Source organism: Vulpes vulpes, chromosome 9, assembly GCF_048418805.1.
Source record: "Vulpes vulpes isolate BD-2025 chromosome 9, VulVul3, whole genome shotgun sequence".
NCBI classification, from domain to species: domain Eukaryota; kingdom Metazoa; phylum Chordata; class Mammalia; order Carnivora; family Canidae; genus Vulpes; species Vulpes vulpes.
The window spans coordinates 5,571,040-5,594,024 of NC_132788.1; the positions used below are offsets into that span (position 1 = coordinate 5,571,040).

The 22,985-nt window shown below is 58.4% G+C and overlaps 1 protein-coding gene across 5 annotated transcripts in view; it reads right to left on the reverse strand.

The window, feature by feature from the left end:
- The window catches only part of SH3BP4 (SH3 domain binding protein 4), an 81,064-nt gene that overhangs the window by 25,514 nt on the left and 32,565 nt on the right, over positions 1-22,985 (reverse strand). For 4 of the 5 annotated variants that reach the window (XM_072719122.1, XM_072719125.1, XM_072719123.1 and 1 more), the window contains one exon: positions 18,774-18,849. The exons of the other annotated variant lie outside the window; for it this stretch is intronic. The gene's annotated coding sequence lies outside the window, so the exon portion shown is untranslated. The remainder of the gene's footprint in view (positions 1-18,773; positions 18,850-22,985) is intronic. 5 annotated transcript variants of the gene reach the window in all.

Genomic DNA, 22,985 nt, shown 5'->3' on the forward strand with positions numbered 1-22,985 from the left:
CCCTTAAATCTAGCCTCGCGCCCTGGACTGACCAATCTGGCCCCGCCCAGCCCTCCATGACCTCTTTTCCTTCCGAGTATATTCATTTTCCACGTGTAACTCATTTCTGCCCCAGGACCTTGGCACTGGCAGTTCCCGCTGGCTGGCAAGCTCTGTCCCCGCAAACTTCACTTTGCTGACAGCTTTTGCCACTCTGGTCTTGCTCAGTGCTTCGGGAAGGCCCCAGCTAACCGCTCGCTCACCACCGCGGCCACACTGAGCCAGATCTCTCTGTGCCTGGCTGTCTCCACCCACAAGAGGAAGGGACAAGAGTATTGAGGGCTTGCACAACAGATGATGCCCACACACACCGTGCGCAGGGCCTTGGGGCACAGGAAACGGTCCACAGAGGCAAGAAGCGATGCTGTTACCATGACCCAGCGCCCACACAAGCCCCGTGTTTGCACAGCAAGTGCTCTGAGTTTGTGCAAAACACATCTTTTTTTTTCTTTTTTTTTTCTTTTTTTTTAACACGGCCTCGCTGCTTCCCAACTGCACCACTGTGGTCCGGAACGCTGAGATTTTGCCGCGGCAAAGAATTGCATCTAGTTGGGTTCACAGGTGCTTTATTAAAGGAGCCGGGATCCTTTGTCTATCAGCCACTAACGGCTTCCTGAGGTCTACCTCCGCTGCTCTAAGCCCGGGTTCCGCGGAGTGACGGTTTGACAGTGCTCCATGCACCTTACTTCCCCGGCTGGAGCTACCGGAGGCCCAGCAGGGAGTTCAGGCTTGGGGAGGACACCGCCAGTCGTGCACAGCAATAAGCACCTTTTGACAAAAACCTAAATGCCACCAGGCCAGGGAGGGGATGACTCCGTGAAGCCCTATCGATATGTCCTCATTTTTCTAATACCCCCTGTAAAGAGGTTGCACTGAGCACGGGCCCCCTTGAGATGGACCCACCTCTCCTACCTGCAAATATGACCTTATTTGGAAATAGGATCTTCATGGATGATCGAGGTCGGATGAAGTGATTGGGTGGGTGGTGGGTGGGTGGGGCTCGTCCACTATGGCTGGTGTCCTTATAAAAAGGGCAAATTTGGACACAGAGGGAGATCACACAAGGACACAAGAGGAGGTGGCCGTCCGTCCACACGCCAAGGAGAGAGGCCTGCAACAGCTTCCCCCTCACAGCCCCAGAGGGAACCAGCCTGTAGACAACCAAGATCTCGGACTTGCGCCGTCCGGAACCATGAGAGGGAATTTCTATTCTTTTCGGCCGCTCGGGTTGTTAATACTTTGTTACGGCGGCCCCAGGAAAATACACACACCCGGCGTGCCTCTCCTCCGTGTGTGTGTGTGTGTGTCTCTCGATCCGGCACGTCTCATTAAGACTGGAACGCCAAGACACAAAAGTCAGGCTCCCAACGCAGAGAGCCACGGCCGCTACTGAAAAGTGTGACCTTGTTTCCACACTTCTGGAACATTCCATCCTAGGCTCCCAAACCACCAGGCCAGCACTGATGGCCGCTCATCTCACACTCCTGAAGGAGTCTGATGCTGGCAGGTGACGCGTGGGTAGCTGGACTTGTACATCCTGAGCGTTCCTATAAAATTCTTGCCAAGTCACCTCAGGGCCCTTGCAAAGGCTTTTCCTAGTGGCGTCCAAGTAACTGGGGCTTTGCAACGAGCTGCTCTCACTAGGACGCTGGAGGTGCCTGGGCATCGGGGTTAACGGAGAACATGCTCGGACCCTTCGAAAATAGGAGGCGAAGGCAGAAATGGGAGGGCGGATAGAATGGTGGCCCATTGTCCACGGGCAAGGCTGGGAAAGGGGAGGCTCCTCTTGTCACCCAGGGCGCCACCTCTGGAGCTGGCGGCCAGTGTCAGGTGCCTCCAGGTGGGCCTGAGCAGGCTGGAGCCGTCCACACCACCTGACACAACATTCAGGAATACGAATCAACACCCCAGGGGCTCACGGTGGCTGAGGTCAAATGCACAGGCAAAAGCCCAGACAGAAACTTCCAGCAGCTGCTGGGAGCCGAGGCCCCCCCAACTCGGCATTTAGGGCTTCAATGTCTTCTGGCCCAAACTGGAGCTTGCCTTCACTGATGCATCAAGAAACAGTGATTCTGGAAAAAGACCAGGGAAGAAAGGGCTCTCCGGGAACATCTGCTGTTCTGGTGAGGGGATGGGCCCTCGCCTCCCCCCGGAGGCCCCTCTCTGCGGCCTGGCACGCCAGCGGGGCCCCCCTCCCCCCTCTCTCGGAGTAAGGCTGCCGTCTGCACGCTCAGCAACCTGCCTCCAGCCCCACGCCATGCACCAGCCCACGGGGCCCTTGCTCGCTCTTGCACACGTGCTGCAGCTGCACCATTAGGTGATCACTCGTGTCTTCCTCCTCCCCCCTCGGACCACGGTGGGGACTGCACTGGGGCCACGGCACGGGCCCCTGGGGCCGACCTGAGTGTAAAGGCCAGCTCTCGCTGTGCGCTCCGGGCCCAGTTACTTAGCCTCTCTGAGCCTCTGTCCCCTGCCCTGCCTGATGAGCACACGGCAGGCGCTCAATGACCACCGTCCCTCACCGTCTTCCCTGCAGAGTGCAGACACGTGGGTTGGGTCCCCCCAACCGCTCTGTACCGGGGACTCGATTCATGGTCTCCCACAAACCACAAACCACAAACTCTCTGCATTTCCACTCGGAAACATCATTTACTCACCACTCCCTCACCTTGGATGACCTCCCGTTTAATCACCGGTGCCCCTGCCTCCAGCTCCTTTCTATAAAATGGGGATAATGCTACCCACCTCTGCACCCTGGGTCGGGGTCCCCCTCCTGGCACGTGAACCCCTGGACGGGATCATCCTAGTCGCGTGCCCTGGAGGACGCATCCCTGGCATCTCCCCACTAGGAACCAGGGGCATCACGCCACACCCATGCGCCTGTGCCCCCAAGGGCTCCCCACAGCAGCTTCTCCACCCTGATGCTGATGACAGGCACCTCTGGAGGCATTGGGACAATATGTCCCAATCCAGAGACGGGTCAGGGCTCTCACAAAACCCTGATGCACGGACAGGACAGGATCACCGCACAGCCCAGGCCTGCCGCCACCCGCCAAAGAATCGCCTGCAGTCCCTCCGTAGAGCCCCGATCCCATTCCCTTCCCCTTGACTGCAAATGGCGGGCTGCAGGGCCCCCACCTGGCCTCCCCGAGACGGAAACAAACTCGACCTGTAAGAACCCGGCTCCTCTCCAGCACCCTCTAACCCCGCCACCACCTGCACGGCCTCATTACTGGGAAAAATCCTCACTAGTTCAACCCCAATATACCATCCTCCATCCGCACCATCCCCCAAGTGTGACAGTCCTCATGACTGGCCCTGCCTGCCTCAGTCTACCCTCTGATCCTCCATGGGGCGTGCTGCTTCCCTTGCCTGGAAGGCTCTCCCCCCTGCCTCTGCTGGCCAAACCCTTCAAGCAATGCCTCCCAAGCTGCTCTGCTGTCACTGACCACCTCCCCCCAGACCCCCCCCCCCCCCCATCACAAAGGCACCCAAAAGCAGCAGCTTCCCAGTGTTAGACACTGGCCCTGAGTCTACACACCTGCCACCCTCAACTCTTGGAGGGAGACTTCTTTTGCAGTTTTGCACAAGACACACACAGAAGGACTCTTGAAACGACTGGTCCCCCCAGGGGCCGCAGACCCCGACCGCCCAGGTGACCTGAGCTCTGTGACCCTGTCTTGAAAAGATCGGTGTGTGTCCTGAGAGCTAAGGGACACGGCGGGGACCCGCGGAGCAGCCCAGGTGGCCTCGGGAACCCCGGGCCCCTCTCCTGGGGTGGTGACTGTGGTGCTCAGATGAGCCTGCCATCCGCCTGCAGAACAGCGCGAGCCACACTTCCCGGGGTGTGAGTGTGAGCCGAACCACACTGTAGAAAACACACAATCAAGCAGGTGGGAAAACTGTGTATCACGGGGCCCGGAGGGCCCAGCAGCACACAAGCCTTTCATTTTGAGAAGCAGAACCCGCTCTTCAGGGCTCTGCAGAAACCCAGAGCAAAGGCGAGGTAAATACGAAGAAATTCAGATCTCCTTGAAGGTGGGAAGGGGGCACACGGACGGGCCTGCAGGAGGAGTCGGGTCCCACCCACTCGCCCACCTGCCCAGTGCCTCCCACTCCCACCATGGAGGGAGGAACCACTTAAGAGCCACCTGACTGGGGGCACCTGGGTGGCTCAGTGGTTGGACATCTGCCTTGGGCTCAGGGTGCGATCCTGGGATTGAGTCCCGCATTGGGGTCCCAGGAGGGAGCCTGCTTCTCCCTCTGCCTGTGTCTCTGCCTCTCTCTGTGTGTCTCTCATGAATAAATAAAATTAAAAAAAAAAAAAAAGATCCACGGACTGGAAGCATGAGGCAGAGCCACCCCTCTGGAACACTTCACGTGCACCACGTGGGGCAGTTCCACCCCCTGGTGCACACGCCCAAGAGAAAGGATGGGTCTGTCCATAAGGAGGTGCGTACAAGGGTGTCTGCGCTGGTTTTATTCATAATAGCCCCAAACTGGGGACGACCCTTGTGTCCACCAACAGGAGGATGCACGAACGGTGGTACCACTGACAGGAAATGCTCATCCATGCGACAGCACAGAGGAACCCCACAGGCATCGTGGGGGGACAGAAGCCAAGCACAAGAGAGGACACACGTCACATGACGTGCAAGAGCAGGTGAAATGGACCTCCAGAGACCAGAAGAGCGGTTGAGGGGGGAAGGTGGGATTGGTGGTGGGGGGGGGTGAGGTGGGGGGTGAAGGTTCCCCGGGGACGAGAATACAGCCTGATGGGAGCATATCACGCAGGTGGAAGCATGTGCCCAAGCTCACGCGCCTAGGACCTACCCACACGTGTGGGTACAAGACCAGCATATAAGGAAGCAACGAGAGCAGAAACACGGAGCTTTGCCCAAAGTCACTAACTAATCACACGCAGAGCTGGGCTGAGGACGCGGGGCTCCGGGGCCCAGCCTGGGGCTCCTTCAGAGGGAGCTAAGCCCCAGCATGGCACCTCCCATGCCAGGAGAGTTCCCCTGCAGTCGACAGGGTCCTCCGGTATCACCTAGACTCACCTGCGGCTGATGGCCCGAGCCCGGCCCGACTTGCCACATCCATCAAGGGCAGCGGTCGAGGTTGAGGGGTGAAGGCTCCCTAACCTCAGACAGGGGCTTACCTGGCCAGCACGGTTAGCACCCCACACCCCACACGGCCCACGCTGTCCCGTGGGCAGCACCACCCTGGGCTCGGCGAGGCTGGGACACGGTGGGTGCGTCTAGAACAATCACCACAAACAGGGCGGCTTTAAACGAAGGCGCTGCCCTCTCCCATGCTGGACGCTGGCAGCCTGAAGGCAAGGCGTCACGGGGCCACGTCCTCCCAAAAGCTCTAGGGAAGATTCTTTCCAGGCCCCCCTCTCGGCTTGTGGGGTCACGGGCAATCCCTGTCTCTCCGCGGCTGGTGGGTGCTTGTGCTCCACACGGCCTCTTCCCCGACTTCACACGGCTGCCTTCGAAGGACACCACTCGCGGGGTCAGGGCCTCCTCCACTCCCACAGGCCCTCGGCGTAACTGAACGGAGACCCTGCTTCCAACTAAGTTCACGTTTCGAGGTTCCTGGTGGACGTGACTTCTGAAGGACCCTAGTGCGCCTTGTCCATGCAGGTAGGGGGAGGCCTCAGGTTGGCTCCTGTCCGAGCAGCCGCGTGGGCTCCTGGGTCCAGCAGGCCCGGCCTTGCACCCACAGGGGGTAAAAGCAAGACCCGACGTTCCTGGAGGAGTGGGGTCACCTTCCTGTAGCATTTAGGTGAGACCTGACAGGGAGCTCTGGTTTCTCCTGCAGCTCCCGCAGGAAGAACTTTGGGGAGCCCGCTCCTAGCTGGCACCTTCTCAACCGGTGCAAACGGGAGCCCCTTCTGACGACCTAACTGGGTCACCCACCGCGGGGCACGTGCTGCGATGCAGGGGACAGCGCGGGACCCGTCTGCAGAGGCTGGGGAACGTTCCCGTCCCGGTCACCGTCCTTGCTGTCTCCTTCGGCCGGCTGTCCCTCGGGGGGCTCTGAGCAGCTGCCAGGGGCTGGCCCGGCTCCTTAAGCCAGGAGGCGTCGCTCTGAGTCACCGCCCCCTCTGCGGTCACCAGCCCTGGCGCCCGTGGCTCCCCTACAATAGGACCTAATCCCTGGACTGTGACTATATTTAATTGCGTGTCTCTCCCGCCAGGCTGTCACCCTGGGCCGGCAAGGACGGTGTCCTTCGGCAGCCCCTGCAGTGCCCGGCTCACGGAAACCGTCCCTCGGTAGATACGGGAACCAGCGGAGGGCCCATGGGTGGTCCCAGGCTCACCGTCCAGGAACGCGGCTGCCTCTCCAAAATAAGACACCCTTTTTTTTTTCTTTAAATTCAATCAGCCAACACATGGTACATCATCAGTGTTCCTAATCCATCAGTTGCCTATAACCCCCAGTGCTCATCACATCCCTGTCTCCCTAATGCCCACCCTCCCAGTGACCCCGTCTCCCACCCACCTCCCCTCGAGTGACCCTCCGTTTCTTTCTAGAGCTGAGTCTCTCATGGTTTGTCTCCCTCTCTGATGACTTCCCATGGAGCTTCCCCTCATAACGGTCCTTCTCGGACTTATTTCGCTCGGCGTGCAATACCCTCCAGTTCCACCCACGCCGATGTAAATGCCGTGTTTGCCCTTTCAAAGCCAGACTTATGTTCACAGCCTTCCTGAGGTCTGTCCGGCCCAGACTGCTGTTCTGGAAACAACGGAGGTTCTCGGAGGGGGAGTCTTCCCTAACTCAACCGCGTAGGTACGGAGACCTGCCACGTTCCAGGGCAGCGGCTGCAAATGCACAGCGAGAGGCCAGACCCTTCCTGCTCCGAGCCAGCTCACCGAAGTGCTGAGGACAAGGACGTGAGCTACAGCAGAAGCCGTGACGCAGGTGACAGCACACCCACAGCCACCGTCGGCAGCCGGGAGGTCTCCCCCGGAAAGATCCACTAAATCCAGCCGGACTCCCAATGTCCGTGAACTTGACATGTGGAAACAGGCTCTTGGCAGATGTCGGCAAGTTAAAATGAGGTTTTTCTGGATTGGGGTGGGCCCTAGATCCAAGCCCAGGAGGGAAATCTGGATGTAGAGACCCGGACACACACAGGGAAGATGGCCAAGTGAAGACGGGGACAGATCGGAGACCCAGCCCCCGGCCGCCGACCGGGAAGACTGGGGGGAAAACGTGGACGAGGCAAGGATGGGTTCTTCCCCGGGACGGCGGCCCCGCAGCCTCCAGGCTGGGAGAGTGGATTTCTGTTGTTTTAGGCCGTGCAGTCCTTGGTCACCGTTCCACGGCCCTGGGAAGCGGCACACACACGTCGGACCCTGCGCGTGTGTCAGGCACTCTCCTAGGGGCTTTCCGTGTACGCGTTCCTCGGACAGACGACTACTGCCTCCACTGTACAGTCGGGAAACTGAGGTTCAGAGAAGCTAAGCAACTGGTCCAGCTCCCGAGAGGCAGCGCCGGGGGTTCCAGGGCCCACGGTGGGAGCCTGATGCCCTCCTCCCGAGGCCGGCATGAGCCGAGCACAAGAACCGGAGGGATCAGCTCATTTTTAGACAATTCCAAGAACATGAGCTGCCTCTCCACCTGTCCCACTGGGCAAACAGCAGCCCAGCCCCTGGTGACCAGAACGGGATCCCCAATGCTGTGCTGCTGTGGCACAGCTAACAGGATGCTCAGGTCGCTGCTCCTATTTTTTTTATTCTCATTTTTTCAAAAAAAATTTTATTTATTTATTCATGAGCGACACACGCAGAGAGAGGCAGAGACACAGGCAGAGGGAGAAGCAGGCTCCCTGCAGGGAGCCTGATGGGGGACTCGATCCCAGGACCCCGGGATCATGCCCTGAGCCAAAGGCAGACGCTCACCTCCCCCCACCCAGTGGGCCCACCCCGCACGCCCGCATCCCCATCCTGGCAACGGGCACCGCCCAGAAATCACCCATCCTAGACTCCTCCTCCCTCCAAACCAGCCGATTCCCCAGTTGGAACAGAAAACTGTTTCTGGAAAGCAGTGTTTCTCAAGCTCGGCACCACGGCCACTTGGGGCCTGGCCATTTTTGCGGCGAGGCTGCTCCGCGGATCGTGGGCCGGCTGGCAGCATCGCGGCCTCTGCCCCTGGATGCCCACAGCAGCCCCGAGCCCAGCTGCGACCACCGGTCATGCCTCTGGGCCCGGCCACGCGTCCTCGTGCCAGCACCGCCGTCAAGGGCCAGGTGGTGAGGTTTCCAAGCTTGGTGGGCTCAGCTGCACCCTGAAAGGCCGAGACAGCGCAGACACCGAGCAAGTGGGCGCGGCAGGGTCCCCAAACCTTTACAAAACCAGGGTGCACACAGGGTTTGGTGTACCCCGTCCCAGGGCCATACTTCACTGGCTGCTGCTCTGGACTGCACCCGCTCCCTGGCCAGCTCCCCCTCCTTGCCCTGCCTCTGGCCTTCCTTCAGGCATCCCCTCGTCTCAGCTGGACCTCCACCCTCGCCTGGCCACCCCAACACGTGATTTCTTAGGTATGGCTTCACCCCGTGCCCAGAAAGGCAGAGCTCACGTCAGCTCTAACTGGGAGGGCTGTATCTCCGGTCAGGCCCTGTGCCCAGTGCTTTAACAACTAATTTAAATTTCCCAAGCAGGTTCGATGAGTAGAGATGATGAAACTGATTCGGACCAGCAACTCGTCCCAGGTCACGCAGGTGTGCATGGTACCCCGAGCCTTCGCCTTCACCTTGGTAGCACACAGGCCACTTGCCGCCGACACTGCACCTGCCCAGAGCCCTCCCCCACTATTTCCGTCTCTGCCCTTTCTCTGGGCCCCTGGGCACAGTCGCAGGATGGAGAGGTGGCCCTGGACGCCTCGGGCAGCACAGACCGGCCCACCCATCCTCGGAGGTCTGTGCACTGGCTGAGCAGGAATCCAGGCTGACAGCCCCAGGGGGCAAAGTGGAGGGAGGTGAGCTCGGAAACAGAGACCACTGGTCCTGAGGATCCTACAGGACTGGCTGCCTTCATCCCACAGGTTCCTTTCTGTATCACACTTAAAAATCCGTTAAAAATGAAAAGAAATACACGTCATTTCCCATAAAAATGCTGCTCCGCAGATTTCTGATTGATCTATTCTTTACCCAAACCTGAGAATGTCAGGATACTGCCTAGAGCAGCAAGGAGCCCTTCCGAGATTTCTGTGGACACAGCATCTCCAAAGGAGGAGAGGAGAGGAGAGGACGGGACAGCAGGGGAGGGGAAAGGGGAGGGGGGAGGGGAGGAGGGGAGAGGAGGGGAGAGGAGGGGAGGGGAGAGGAGGGGAGAGGAGGGGAGAAGAGGGGGAGGACAGGAGAGGAGAAGAGAGGGGGGGATAGGAGGGGAGAGGAAGGGGGAGGACAGAAGAGGAGAAGGGAGGAGGGGAGAGAAGGGGAGGGGAGAGGAGGGGAGAGGAAAGAGAAGAGAAGGAAAAATCGCTGCTGGCACGAAGCAGGACAAGACAAAGGAGGCCAAGTCCAGGGCCACGTGGCCTACCTGCTGCCCCGTTTCCATCTGTACCTGCGTCACCTGCCCAGCGCCACCCAGTCCAGGGCGGGCAGCATCCTCGCCTCCCCACTCGGGCCAGCCCGGGATGGGATCGGTGCCTGGAGCCAGGCTGGGGAGAGCTGGACGGCTGCAGGGGCCTTGCCTGCTCCCCGCCCACCCAGGGGGCAAAGCCCCCGGACACCGGGATGCACCCCTAGGATGCCGAGTGCGGCTGCTTACCGGAAGCTAAGTGCTCAGACGCTCGGGGACCCCGAGTGGCACATCGTTCCGAAAGCCAATAGGCCCTGGCTCCCCCTTCTCCCTTCCTGTTCGGCCAGTGAGATGTGTGTTAAACCTGCAAAACCTGGTTGTCAGCAAGGGTTCGGTCCACACCTGCTGCTTCTCTCCGGTCCTCCAAGAGGTGGGGTCAGGACACGCGTGGACACAGGCAGCTGACAACGGCAGCGGACGGCCAGGTCGGGCAGTAGGGTCTGCGGAGCGCAGGGTCCTGGGCCGGCCCTGGGGTCTCACTGGGTGGGGACAGGCTGAGCTGTCACTCAAGAGTCCAGCCAGAGGGGCCCGTAGGCTGCATCATCTGAGGGAACGTTAATAAAGACGCAACTGGGTCCATCCTGGCTCTTGGAGATTTAATAAATACTAGGGACTGGCCAGGGGGCTGGGGGGAGCTGGAGCCCAAAGCCAGGGGTCCCCCCCGAGAACCGGGAGACCAGAGAAGACAGCTCGTAGAATTTAGTAGGAACAGCAACATCCGGTGGGTTGTCGCCAAGAGGCAGACACGGTCCAGTGTCCGGGAACGGAGGAGCGGCCAGCGCCACGTGGTCTAGCCACACAACGGAGTCGTCCTCTCCATACGGAGGAGGAAATTCTGACCCACGCCACATGTGACCCCTGAGAACATCACGGTAAGTGGGAGACGACCGTCACAGAAGTCACACATGGCAGGGTTCCAGGACGGGCCACCCCGGAGGGCAGCGCAGGGGTCGCGGCAGCCGGAGGCATGGAGGGGCGTCGAGGGACTGCCCACAGGTGTCTTTTTTTGGGTAAAATGCTCTGGAACCAGATAGAGGTGGTGGTGGTTGCACAACGTCGTGAATCTACTAAACATCACGGAATCGGGGACACTTTAAATCGTGCCCATCGGAATCCCGGCTGGGCTAATGGGCTGTGTTACGGGGCACAGTGAGGAGTCGGGAAGAGACACCTTCACTAAAAAGCTGGTACATGCTGTACTTCAGGTACAAGCAGGAGTGAACCCCTAGAGGACCAAAGGGACCTATGTGCAGTCAGGGAAAGGAGAAGAGGAGTCGGAGGAAGAGGGGGCGATGGAAGAAGCCCATGGAAGAAGCCCTGAGCAGGAGGGATGGGTGAGCAGGAGGGAGGGATGGGTGAGGAGGAGGGAGGGAGGAAGGGTGAGGAGGAGGGAGGGATGGGTGAGCAGGAGGGAGGGATGGGTGAGGAGGAGGGAGGAAGGAAGGGGAAGGAGGAGGGAGGGAGGAGGAGGGAGGGATGGGTGAGGAGGAGGGAGGAAAGAAGGGGAAGGAGGAGGGAGGCAGTACTGGTCAGAGGCAGGGACCGAGGGCCCCGGGCAGGCGCTCCTGCTGCAGCAGGGCACCCAGGGGAGGGTCGGGGTGGGACCACCCTGGGCACTTTTTAGGGCTCTAAAGACCCAACTCCAGCTCCCTAAGCAAAACCAGAACAGATTGGGCGCTACCCCAGGCAAGCCGAGGGAGGACAGGGTGCACCGGCCCTGGAGCCCCCTGGACGCAGACGCTCAACGCCTCCCGGCTCCAGCCCAGGTCACCGTCCCCGCGGGTTGGGCCCGAGGCACTGGCGCACTTGTGCACAGCGTGGGAGCACAAGCATAACCGTGAAGGCGCCACCCGCGTGCAACTGCAGCTTCTCATTCCCATTTTACGGAGGAGCAAACTGAGGCACCACCGAGGGCCGCCTGGTGGGGGCTGCACGGCTGTGAGGCACTCTGACAGGTTCTCCCCCAAGAGGGTCCTTGTCCAACCCTCTAAAGCGACACCTAGCTGCTGCATCCCCCCGCCCACCCCCGTGTGCACCCCCGGGGTGCGCTTACTGCTCACCGCGTGCCTCCCGGCAGGCAGCCAGGGCTGGGTCTGTAGGATCTCAGCCCGGCCTGAGCCAGCACCTGCGGGCCAGGCCGGGGCTGGGAGACACCATAGGGGGCCCGCTGGCCCGGGCTCACTGGGGAGCTGCCAAGTCGCGATGCTGCTGGCTCCTGCCGCCCGCCCCTCCCCGCCACGGGCCAGGCCACTCCCACGGTCGTTCACATTCACCCTGACGCCTGCTCACGTGTGGTACCCAGAGGAGTTTCCACCGTAACCTGGCATCCCAAGGTGGGCGGACGGATTCCTGGTGACCTCTACCCACACCTGCCCGCGACGAGTACGTGGGCCGGCGGAGGCTGGATCCTCAAGCCCCTCCGCCGAATCCCTCTGAGGTCAAGGGATCCAAGGCAGGTGGGGCCTGGTGAGCAACATCTCTGTCAGGTCCAACCAGGTGCCAGTGGACTCTGCTACGCTTGGGTCACTTCTACTGATGGGACGATTCTAGAACCCTGTTCAGCCCGGCACCATCCGACCCCAGATGGCCTGCTGGGGGCCCCTGCGTGGGGGTACTGGGGTCAGAACTTTGTCTGACCTGGCTTTGATCACTCTTCGGCTTCTCCGAGGCCCCAAGCTGTCTCCCCTGAGCCATGAAGTTAGCGGCTAAGGGCTGGCTCGCCCCACCTCTCCCCAAGAAGATCAAGGACAAATCTCCCGAGAGCACTTGCAAACTGTAAAGCGCTGCGCCAAATTTAGACAGAACACGAAGCTACGGAGAGGAGCTCTTCAAACGCTGCGCAAGGACATTTCTCTCCGGGATCTGCCCCGGGCCCCAGAACCTCAGGCACCCTCCGTTAAAAAGCCAGGCTCCTCTGAAAGCGGCTTCAAGAACTAGGCCGCTTCGAGGCTTCGAGACCTCAACACCGTGTGGCCTGAACAACTCGGGAGGCCCCGGGGACGGCCTGTTAGGTAATGTGGACGCCGCGCCTTGGCCTGGGTACTGGGTTCCCACTGACCACCCATGGAGCGCCTTGGGCGTGCAGTAAGCCCAAGTTCAACTAAAATCTAAAAAGTTTCCAGAAGCCAAGGCTCCCTCATTCTGTCTATGGGCAAACGACCTCTGGGTTTCACAAAAAGCCAAAGAATCTATGAGAAGGACATGGAAAGAAGAGATTTTACTGGTTCCTGTCCAGTTCTACGTGGGTTTCAGCTGAGCACTGCACCCCCGGGGGACATTCGGTGCCCCCGTTGGGCCCTACCCCGCTGCTCTTACCGCCCACTTATTTGCAAGCCTGTCTCGGGCCTTCTTCCCAGTCAGGAGCTACCGCCTCCTGGGAGGGTGCAGATACTCTGAGAGATGCAGTAAGAGCTACATTTTCTTTGCAGAAAACCACCCGCACCTGTGACGTTCTGCTGGGACCCTCCAGGAGGACCTTGCTAGGAGGCCCCGGGCTCCTGGGTAACTACACCTGCTCGTTCTTGACAAAAAAAATGACGTTCGGCAGGACAAGGTGCCACACAGAGGGTGGACACGATCCGAGGACACCCCGGCCAACCTAAGGCATCAACCAATGACCATTAATTTCGCCCACAACCGAAGGCAGAGAGAGGGCTGCACATTCCAGCTCCTACGGGGAAGAGGGACGGTAAATAGTATTTATGGTGACGACAAGGACAAAAGGAAAAGGATCAAGTTGTGTTTACCGAGCAGAGTCCAGGGCAGCCCAGGGGTGGATGGGGGTGGGGGTGTGGGCTCCCTGTTCACAAGCAGCCAGGGCGACAAGCACACCACAAAGGTGCGGAGCACGGCAGGCCCTCACTGGGGTGGACAGCCGAGGGGGCAGCCCCCTGACCTTCAGGGACAGATGATGGCGAGGTTGTGATGGGAAGATGCTGTGACCTTGGGAAGACGCTGTGACCTTGGGAAGACGCTGAGCTTGGACACATGCTGGCTTTTTAAGTCTCTGCTTCTCCTTCTGCCCAGTGCAAAGCTTTGCCTCTCTTGATAGAATGGAAACGGGGTTCTGGGTGCATCACAAGTGGGAGCTTCTCAGCCTGGCACCCTACAAAACACAGCCGGAGTGCACCGGGAAGACGCAGGCTGGTCCCTCCACGCAGCCATCTCGCGGGCAGCTGCTCACCTCTTGGAAAGAGGGGCCCCAAGTTATTCACTCTGGCCAACGGGGCATGTTAATCCATCTTCTGACCTTTGGGACCCCCCAGGACGACGTGAGGTGGGGAAGGCAGGGTGCTTGGCATATGGCACGAACCGAAACGTCAGTGGAGGGCCGTCCTCCTGACCACATCATCCACATGTTCAGAGGATTGATGCTGATGCTCAGGGGGCCCTCAATCAAGAAACATGAGAAAGAATTTCCAGAGACACTAAATGGCCTGCCCAAAATGATGGGGAGGTACCAAATTCCCAAGGAAGGAGGGGCGGAGGGAGGAGGGGAGGGAAGGAAGCTGCACACAAGCCCAGGTGACGATGAATGCAGGTCACCAGCTCGGTGCCCCGGAGTACCAGGCAGTACCATCAGCTGTCACGGCCTGGCTCCAGGACACCCCCACAGCCCTAGATCAGCAATGGACACCCCTCCAGGGGAGCCAATCCACAGCCCACCTGCTGACCCAACCCCAGAGGATGGGGCTCAAAAGGGTAACCTGGCCCCAGCCGCCTCTGAGTGCTGGGAGCCCAGGAAATGCAAAAGTGAACTTTCAGCTGTGGCAGGGGTGAGGGTCACCTCACTCACCCCCTTGTCGGGGGCAAGTTCCACAAAGGACTGCTACGCGTTGGCTGGCAGCCATTCCTGGGCCAGGTGCATAGGTGTGTGTGTGGGGGGGCGGGTGGAGGAGGAGACAGGAACGTGCAATTCTTGAAAAGCAGCTGCACTGCTCAAATCCTGGTTCTCTGGACGCCTGGGTGGCTCAGCGGTTGAGCGTCTGCCTTCGGCTCAGGGTGTGACCCCGGGGTCCCAGGACGGAGTCCTGCATCGGGCTCCCCCAGGGAGCCTGCTTCTCCCTCTGCCTGTGTCTCTGCCTCTCTTTCGGTGTCTCTCATGAATGAAATATTTAAAAATAAATAAATAAATAAATAAACAAATAAATAAAATAAAATAAAATAAAATAAAATAAAATAAAATAAAATAAAATAAAAATCCTGGTTCTCAGGTCCTCTGGGACCTGCTGTGCTCAGTCTGGATCCTTCCAATCACTTCACTTTCTCTTGAGCAAGATCCGAGAGCCTATTTAATTCCTATGGATCTTTAAGAACTTTCTAGACACGGGTGCCGTTTTTACAGACAAGGAAACTGAGGTCCAGGGAAATTAATTTATGCAAAATACGCTCATGGACTCGAAATTCGTCCACACTTAGAAAAAAGACCAAAGGGCTAAGCTCTTTGCACACTTTTCTGACCCAAGAATAAAATACAATCGCTCTGCCCTTCCCAAGGCCCCATCGGCGTTAAATAATGAAGTAACCGGGAAAGATCCAGGTGGAGAGATAGGCAAATTGGGGTTTTCTGATTAGACCCGGGGAGCTCTTTGTAGACGGAGCCGGTTTCAGCAAGAGGCTGGGAGGCGCTTGAAATAAACAATTGGTGGAGGCTCCCTTCACTCACACTTTTATCTCCAAACCCTCAAGTATGTCAAAAATTTCTCATCTGTCCCTAAGCCCTCCCTGCTTGAGGGTGGCTGAGGAGGGCAGGTGGGGGGGGTGCTGACACATGGGGGGATGGGGGGGAGACGGGGGGACGAGGCTGACACATGGCAGGGATGGGGGGGATAGGGGACAAGGCTGACACATGGCGGGGATGGGGGGGATAGGGGACGAGGCTGACACATGGCGGGGATGGGGGGGATAGGGGACGAGGCTGACACACGGGGCCTCCGAGAACGCAGCCCCCATGGCCAGGGCAGCTCAGCGCCCGCCCGGGCGAGCCGGGCCTTGTCACCTGTCCGCATTCCCCAGGCTCCATGTAGCTGCCCCGTGACCTCGCTCACAGTCAACTGCACTCGCCGCTTAATGAGGTGGCGCTGATGGCAGATATTTTCAGGCAGAGGTTTTCAAAGAGGCCGAGCAACGTCTCAGGTTCGACGCCTGGCTGGGGGGCTGCCCTCTGCCGGCTACTGGGTGACCCTGGGACGATGTGAGGTCAGACCTTGCCCCCGGGGGCATCCACGCAGGCCTCAGCAGGTGCAGACTTGGAACCTCTGGGTCATCTGGCCAGTGACGGTGCAAGCAGGCCTGGGGGTCATGCCGTGAGGGATGCTGGACTGAGCTGCCCGGAGTCGGGGACATCCGCAAGCAGGATCTCCCCACGTCCCACGTACAGCCCGGGGGCCAGTTCCATCCTCAAAAGTCACCGCTCCGTAGTTGCCTGGGGGACGGGCGCAGGGGCCCTGGGAATAATTGCCTCACGGGTACAGGGTATCCTTCTGGGGTGCTGAAAAGTGGGAAACCAGCAGAGGTGGTGGCTTTGGGCATCCAACGTGGGCTCCAGGACGGGGATTCTCTACTTCCCAATGACTCTACTTAGAAATAACTCCCTGAACTTGAATGAGGTGCTCCCTGGAGCCTCACCTCTTCTCTGTGAAATGGGCAGGACAGAAGCTTCCTCCCCTGGCAGTGGCAAAACTGTGGGAAGGAGCCTCGGCCTCCCCTAGGGAGGAGGACCCGGGCTGTGGCCTTGGCTGGCACACTCCCCGAGGAGCTGCAGGCCCGAGCGCTGGTATTTGCCGCTCACCCAGTCACTCGCACTGGTCTTCAAGCCGAGAGGAAGACTCAGGGCTCCTTCCAGCTGCCTCACATGGTCCGTTTTTAATGTTTTTAGCAGCGGCCTTAAAGCAGGTGTTTTTTTTTATTTTTTTATTTTTTTTTCAGGTGTTTTAATAAACTATTTCTGGTGGTGGTAACAAGGAGGTCACTAACGTGGACGCTCTAACCCAGAATTTGCTGGAAGTACATGCAAATCACAAAATCAGGCACCAGCACAACTTGGGACGCACACGTTGAAACCCTGGGAAGCCTCACCCACCTCACAGTGAACTTGAGATAAATCAGATCTTGACTATTAAGGATGCACAGAGAAAACTGCATTTATGTTCTTGGTCGGGCCGGGGGGGGGGGGGGGCACAAAAACTGGCCACATGTCACATGTGTCGAGACGAGATCTCTTTTTTTGCCACAGTCAGTGCACGATTTCTTTAAGCACTGGAGGACACATGTCTATGTCCATAAGATTTCAGCCTGATGGCACATCTGCTACCCCCAAACAAGAAAGGGTGGACCGCCCCCCCCCCCCCCCCCCCCGCCGGGCTCCTGGGAGCCCTTTACACCAGGATGGAGACAATGGGCACCACTCGGGCTCATCTCCAGAGAGGAGGCCCTGTCCCACCAACCTCTTCCTCTTCCCAGGCATCTTGCCACCCCGGCAACCCTGGTTCAGTGCCAGAAAAAACCAGCCACATAAATACCGCTCAGGTTACTGCTGGAGCAGGCGACGCGTCCCAGGCAGACGACCCCATCAACCTCCTCCAGGCCTGACTCAGGACGGGGTGGCCTGCATTGCCAAGCTGTGCCCTAAATCCAGACCCCGTGGGGAGACCACATGGGGGTCGGGCAGCGAGTCATGTTGTACAACCCCCTGGTGTCGATCAAGTTTATCTAAAGAAAAGGAACCAAGGCGCCAATCTGCTGGTGGATCTCAGAAACCCTGGCACTCCGGCCAGTGCCAGGCCAAAAGAATGCGAGGAATTTGGATGCCTTTCGGCTGGGTTTGCCTTCAGGGCAAGGGGCTGTACTTATAAGGCAAGGACAGAAGTATTTTAAGTCCTGAGACCTCAGTGCAGGGCAGGGAGGAGTGACCCGGGACCAGAGAGCTCCTGAATTCCTCACATCACTATATGGAAAGCCCCCAGGGCCAGAGGCGCAGGCATCCCAAACATTCCGTCCTAAAGCTCATGCAGATCCCAGAAAACAATGAGACCTACTAGAAAAGGTGGGGAGGGGAAGAAGCCGGAATAGGATCCCAGTCATCTGTCTGTCAAGGGGAACAGAGGATGCAGGAGACTTAAAGAGAAGCCTGGAACAATCCAAGCCCCGCTCACTTTATTTGAAGGGCTGTTATTACTCAAACTTGATGGGGAAGGAACTGAGCTGTTCCCCGTGAACTGCCCCTCCTCTTCCCAGTGTGTGCAGAGGATCCATTTAATTTTATCTGATCCTTTCACCCAGTGAGGATGCAGGTGTGTGGCTTTTCAACCCAGGAAGGCTGTGTAGACGACCCCACTGAGGTGAGGGTTCTATTGCTGACCAAGGGGTCAGAATAAGAACCAAGAGCCGCTACGATCTCACCTGTGGGGGAAGTCCGGGCCACGGGGCCACGTACAGACTTGTCCCGTCACTAGGTTGTACACCCGAAACCAACGGAATGTAGGTCAACTGCCCTTCAATCATAAAAGGGGGGTGGGGAACAGCCAAGAAAATCCGCGACAACATCCTACGAGGACACCATTCACTCTTCGGGGCCGCTGCACAAAGCCTGTTCTGCTGCTGTGTTCCCGGGACAGACGTCCTCCCAGGGCCCCAGGGTGGGTGAGCCGTAGCCATGGCTCCCTGCTCGTGGACCTGCACCTCGTCACTGGTGGCCATCACTGGTGGCCATTGTTTGGGAGCTCGTAACCCCTCGGGTTGTAAGAATAACTCCTTTGTGCAAACACAAAAGGGACAGCCAACCTGGGCTCTGCCCCATGGTGGTTGGGGCTCAGAACAAGCTGCCTGTCTGGTTTCTGGGTAGAGCCAGAATGTTCCATTGGTGGCACCAGAAAGGGAAGTCACTGGTGCCATCTGACCTTTCCGAGTTGGGGACATTTGAGAGCTGACGAGGATATGAAGACAGAGCCATGAGGGAGATGGTTGCAGTGCCCTAAGAGGCCAAGAAGCTTCTGGAAGGGACTCCTCCCTTCTGAGCCACTGTGCAGGCATATGGGGTCCATCTCCCCACTCCGGTCTGTGCACATCGGCCACGACACAGCGGTCCCCACGCAGCAGGCCGAGGGCAGCTACTCAAGCCAACACCCAGCCCGCATGGCTTACCTACGACAGGCCACCGGCTTCCTGACGTCAGAGCACAAGTCCCAGGACCCGGCCTCCTGTCCACAGAAGGCAGAGGCTGCAAGAAGAAAGGGGAACATAGGCTTCAGAGCCTCGGTCAGCAACACCTCACGTGGGTGCCTCCCCGCTTCCACGTCTAGAGTGAACCGCGCCCCGAGCCGCGTTGTCACAGTAAGGTGGGGACCTGGGTGCTGTGATGCGGCCCCAGATGTACCTCCCATCCTAGCTGCTGGAGCGAGGCCTGCAGAAGGGCCCGGGTCTGGAACCACCCCCTGGAGACCCGTCTGGATGTCAGTCCCCAGCTCGTCTCTCCCTTCCCCAAACCCTTCCCCCCGCCTCCCTCCCCAAGCAGGCCACTGTCCCCACCCCACCCTGCTGATAACATGCAGGGCCACAGGCCTTCAGGGTTAAGGTTAGATCCGGAGCTCCTGCAGGTCTCAGAGGCCTGCCCAGGCCTTCCAGGGGCGCTGGCCCCAAGCATGCACCCCAATAAGTGTCTCACACAGAGACCAGTGTCACAGTCAGCTCCCTGGGCAGCCCAGCCTGCCCCTAAAGCTTTTTTTTTTTTTTTTTACTAATTTTTTCCCCCAAGTCTGTGTCTTCCCTCACCTGCTGTTACCTCTGCTGCAGAGACCAGCAGTCTTAGTTCAACAGAACAATCTTATCAGCTAAACCCCCAGACACACATTCCAGTCTCCCCGCCAGCAGTGGGGCTTCCTCCTCGCACACCACACGCCGTGACTCGGGTGGGGGTTCGGGTCCCACTTAAGGAATATGACACTACAGAGGCCACACCCCTGAAAGAGTCCATAAGCCAGGACGGCACCACAGAGGAAGGGACTGAAGGTCACCACTGCGTGACGCCCCCTCGGCCACCAGATCCCGGCTCCCGGTGTGGACAGGAGGATCTGCAGCTCTGGGGCTTTCCGGGCATCCTGGACCCTTCACATCGTGAAATGTGCGGCTGAAACTGCCTTCTGGATGCCCTCCTGAGGGCAAGGCCACCCGGCCTGCGACACTCCCGCCCCCTCCCCTCCCAGGGGACACACAGCCCCGTACAGACCACAGACCCTCCTCCGCGTGAATACTTCACATGCGATGAGAAGGAGCACCGTGAAGCATCAGTCCCTGGGACGCCGGGGCCGCTGGCTGGTTTTCAGGACGCTGACCCCCCCCTGCACCCGCCCCCCGCAGCCCCCACCTGGGGCCTCAACAGTAAAACGAACTCCAGATGCACAGAAAGGCGTGAGGTCGGGCCGGCAATCATCCCGAAGCAAAGAGAAAACGCGGCCCGGACGCAGTTACCGTCTGGGTGGACGCGGCTCCGAGACGCGCAGGGCGCCAACCGGCAGAGGCCAAAAGCTGCATCGAAGTCAACGGACGCCAGGAACAAGACAACAGCGTGACAAGATAGACGCGAACACGACAAAAGAACCCAGGAAGGAGACAGATCCCAAAGGAGACAGAAAAGGCTGCAGACCGGATGTTCGAGGCGCAGGAAACAAGAGGCCGCGGTCCACCAGGCGCGAGATCGTGGGCGCGTCTCTCGGGGACTCGGGGACTCCGGGACAGACGTCGGGTGCTCCTGGTGATCCAGAGGCTGCTGTCACCGAGGGCCCTCGTCACGAGTACAGAGGGGGAAATGGGCTGCAAAGGGGCAGGAGGCGGTGACAGTGTTGCAGACGTGGCCCCTCAGCAGCGGGCTGGTGGGGCTGCTGCCTCTGCACTATCTCCCTACTCTTTCTAATCTGTTCTGCGGTGAGTGTGGCCCGCACTTCTTTTTTTTTGCTTTTTGATTGTAAAAAGTCACTCTTCCCAAGTCACAACACTAGCCTCTGTGAAACTGGGGTGCCTCCTTCCCCCCGTCCCACCCCCACCCAAATGTCGGCTGGGGTGGTGGGACTCTCTCCTCTGCTGGGCGTGCTCCCCCTTGCTCTGGCCCGTGTGGGCCCCTCACGCCGGGCCAGGTGGTGGGGGAGCTGGAGACGTCAGAGTTCCCTAGAAGAGCACCTCCTACACCCTTGCTGCTGCTCACCCCACCCCAGGCTCCCCAAACCCATCTCCCGGGGCATGAAATAGATGTTTGCTGAGAAAGCGCAGACCGCTACCTCGTCCGAACTCCAAGAAGTTGCCAGGTTTCCTTTATGGAGACCTTAGCACAACACTCGTATCACTGTTGCTTTAGGGCTGAGTCAACTTGGCATTTTTCGCAAAGGGCTTTGCAAGCTCTCTGGGGCTTGTCACTCGCTCCTTCCAGAGGATCATTTAGGTGGAGTTTTTATTTCATGACGTGAATCTCTGGCAGGTTCCCCAGATGGGGGTGGGGAGGGTGACTGGGTCAACTCCTACCTCATACCTAATATGGGATGACCCAATGTTGCCCAACAAGCTTAGACATGGCCATGCTGGACTTTGGGCAGGTACGTACACACACACACACACACACACACACACACACATGCACGCACAGCCCGAACCCTTTGGTAATTCAGTGTTGCAAGTACAAGGAGGACAGGGGGTCTGGCTGTGAATGGTCCCACCGGTGAGGTCCAGGGTGGGTGGATTAGGTGGACATAACCCGCTGGCCCCTCTCCAACCTCCTAGTTCCATGGTCCACATCTCCAAAAACTGTACAAAGACCAGCTTCCCTGAGAAGAGAGCAGATGTGTTCTTTTGGCCAAGCACTGTCGTCCCCAGCGAGCGGCCATACACCGGTGTGGGCTCCCCAGTCCCCAAGGCCCCCGGAAGAAACCACAGGACTTAATGTAGGCTCATTACATTAAGGTTGGCATCAAGTCCCAAAGTCTGGAAGATGCCTAACTCCCTGATTTTTGTCTCCAGAAACATCAGTGGTGTCATTGGACGAAATTAAGGGAAATCTTCAAGAAACCACCAAGCTGTCAACGAGCAATTAGGAGAAGGCACGATGCTGTGGTCTCTGGGAGTCTCCAAACACAAGGGTCTTTGCCTGCAGCCCAATGTCCCCTGCGCATCTGTCACCAGCTGTTTTAACAGCTTATAGTCTCAGCTGAAGACACAGCTCTGGAGGGTTTACCCTACTTGAGGAGGCCTGGAAGTCTGGGTGCATAAATCCTAAGGAGAGGCTCCCGACATTTAGACAGGTAACTATATTCATACGAAGACAGCGGTGACAGCTTTGTCCTACTTTCCCGCTCCAGGACAGCGACCAACAAGACACTCAGCCGGGCTTTCCAGATCCCCAGTTACAAAGTGTCAGAGTCCTGCCCTAGCCCCCAGGACCCCAGAACGTGAGGAAGTAGGGTCTTTCCTGAGGTAATGGAATTAAAATGAGGTCCTTAGGGTGGGCCCCGATCCTATTCGACTGGTGTCTTTACAAAGGGGGAAATCTAAAAAAAAAAAAATTTTTTTTTTAAAAAGGGGGAAATCTGGAGGCGCACACGTACACGTGGGGAAGGATGTCGTGTGAAGATGCAGGCAGAGATTGGGGCTCAGGGATCGCCAGCAAGGAGCAGGAGATGCACACGGAGCAGATGCTCCCCAGAGCCTCAGAGAGAACCAGCCCCGCCGACGCTCGATCTTAGACTTCCAGCCTCTAGACCTGTGAGACGACACACCTCTGGACTTAAGCCACCCAGCGTGCACTCTGCTAGGGCAGCCCTAGGAAACTATTACACTCTATCTGCAAAACAGGAAAAGGAATTCTCATGATCCCGCCCGTCTCAGGGGCTGCTGTGGGGATGACAGATCAATTTTCAATGATCAATCCAAGCCACCATGATGGACATGCACGGATCCATCAGCCAAAGGATCCCTCCTACGCTGCGTCTGCCAATCTCTAGAGTCTCCCCATGGCAGGATCAAGGGGGCTCCCTCAACCCCGCCCCTGCCCCGAAAGCCACCAAAAGCGTAGGACAAGAGTAGAAAGTAGAACCAGATAAATTCTTGTCTCTACCAGGGCCAAACCTGGTGCGCATCTGTCTTTGCACGGCGCCCATGAACAAAGAATGTTTTGATGTTTTTAAAGAGTCAGGGGGCAGGGGGCTAAAAATATTTTGTGACATGAGTATTATACGAAATTCAAATTGCAGCGTCCGTAAGTCAAGTTGTGTTGAACAGAGAGCCAAGCCCACCTGTTTCCGTCTTGTCTATAGGATGCGTGTCCAGTACAGAGTAGCACACGAGGCCGGATATATGCAGTCCGACGTTTTGCAG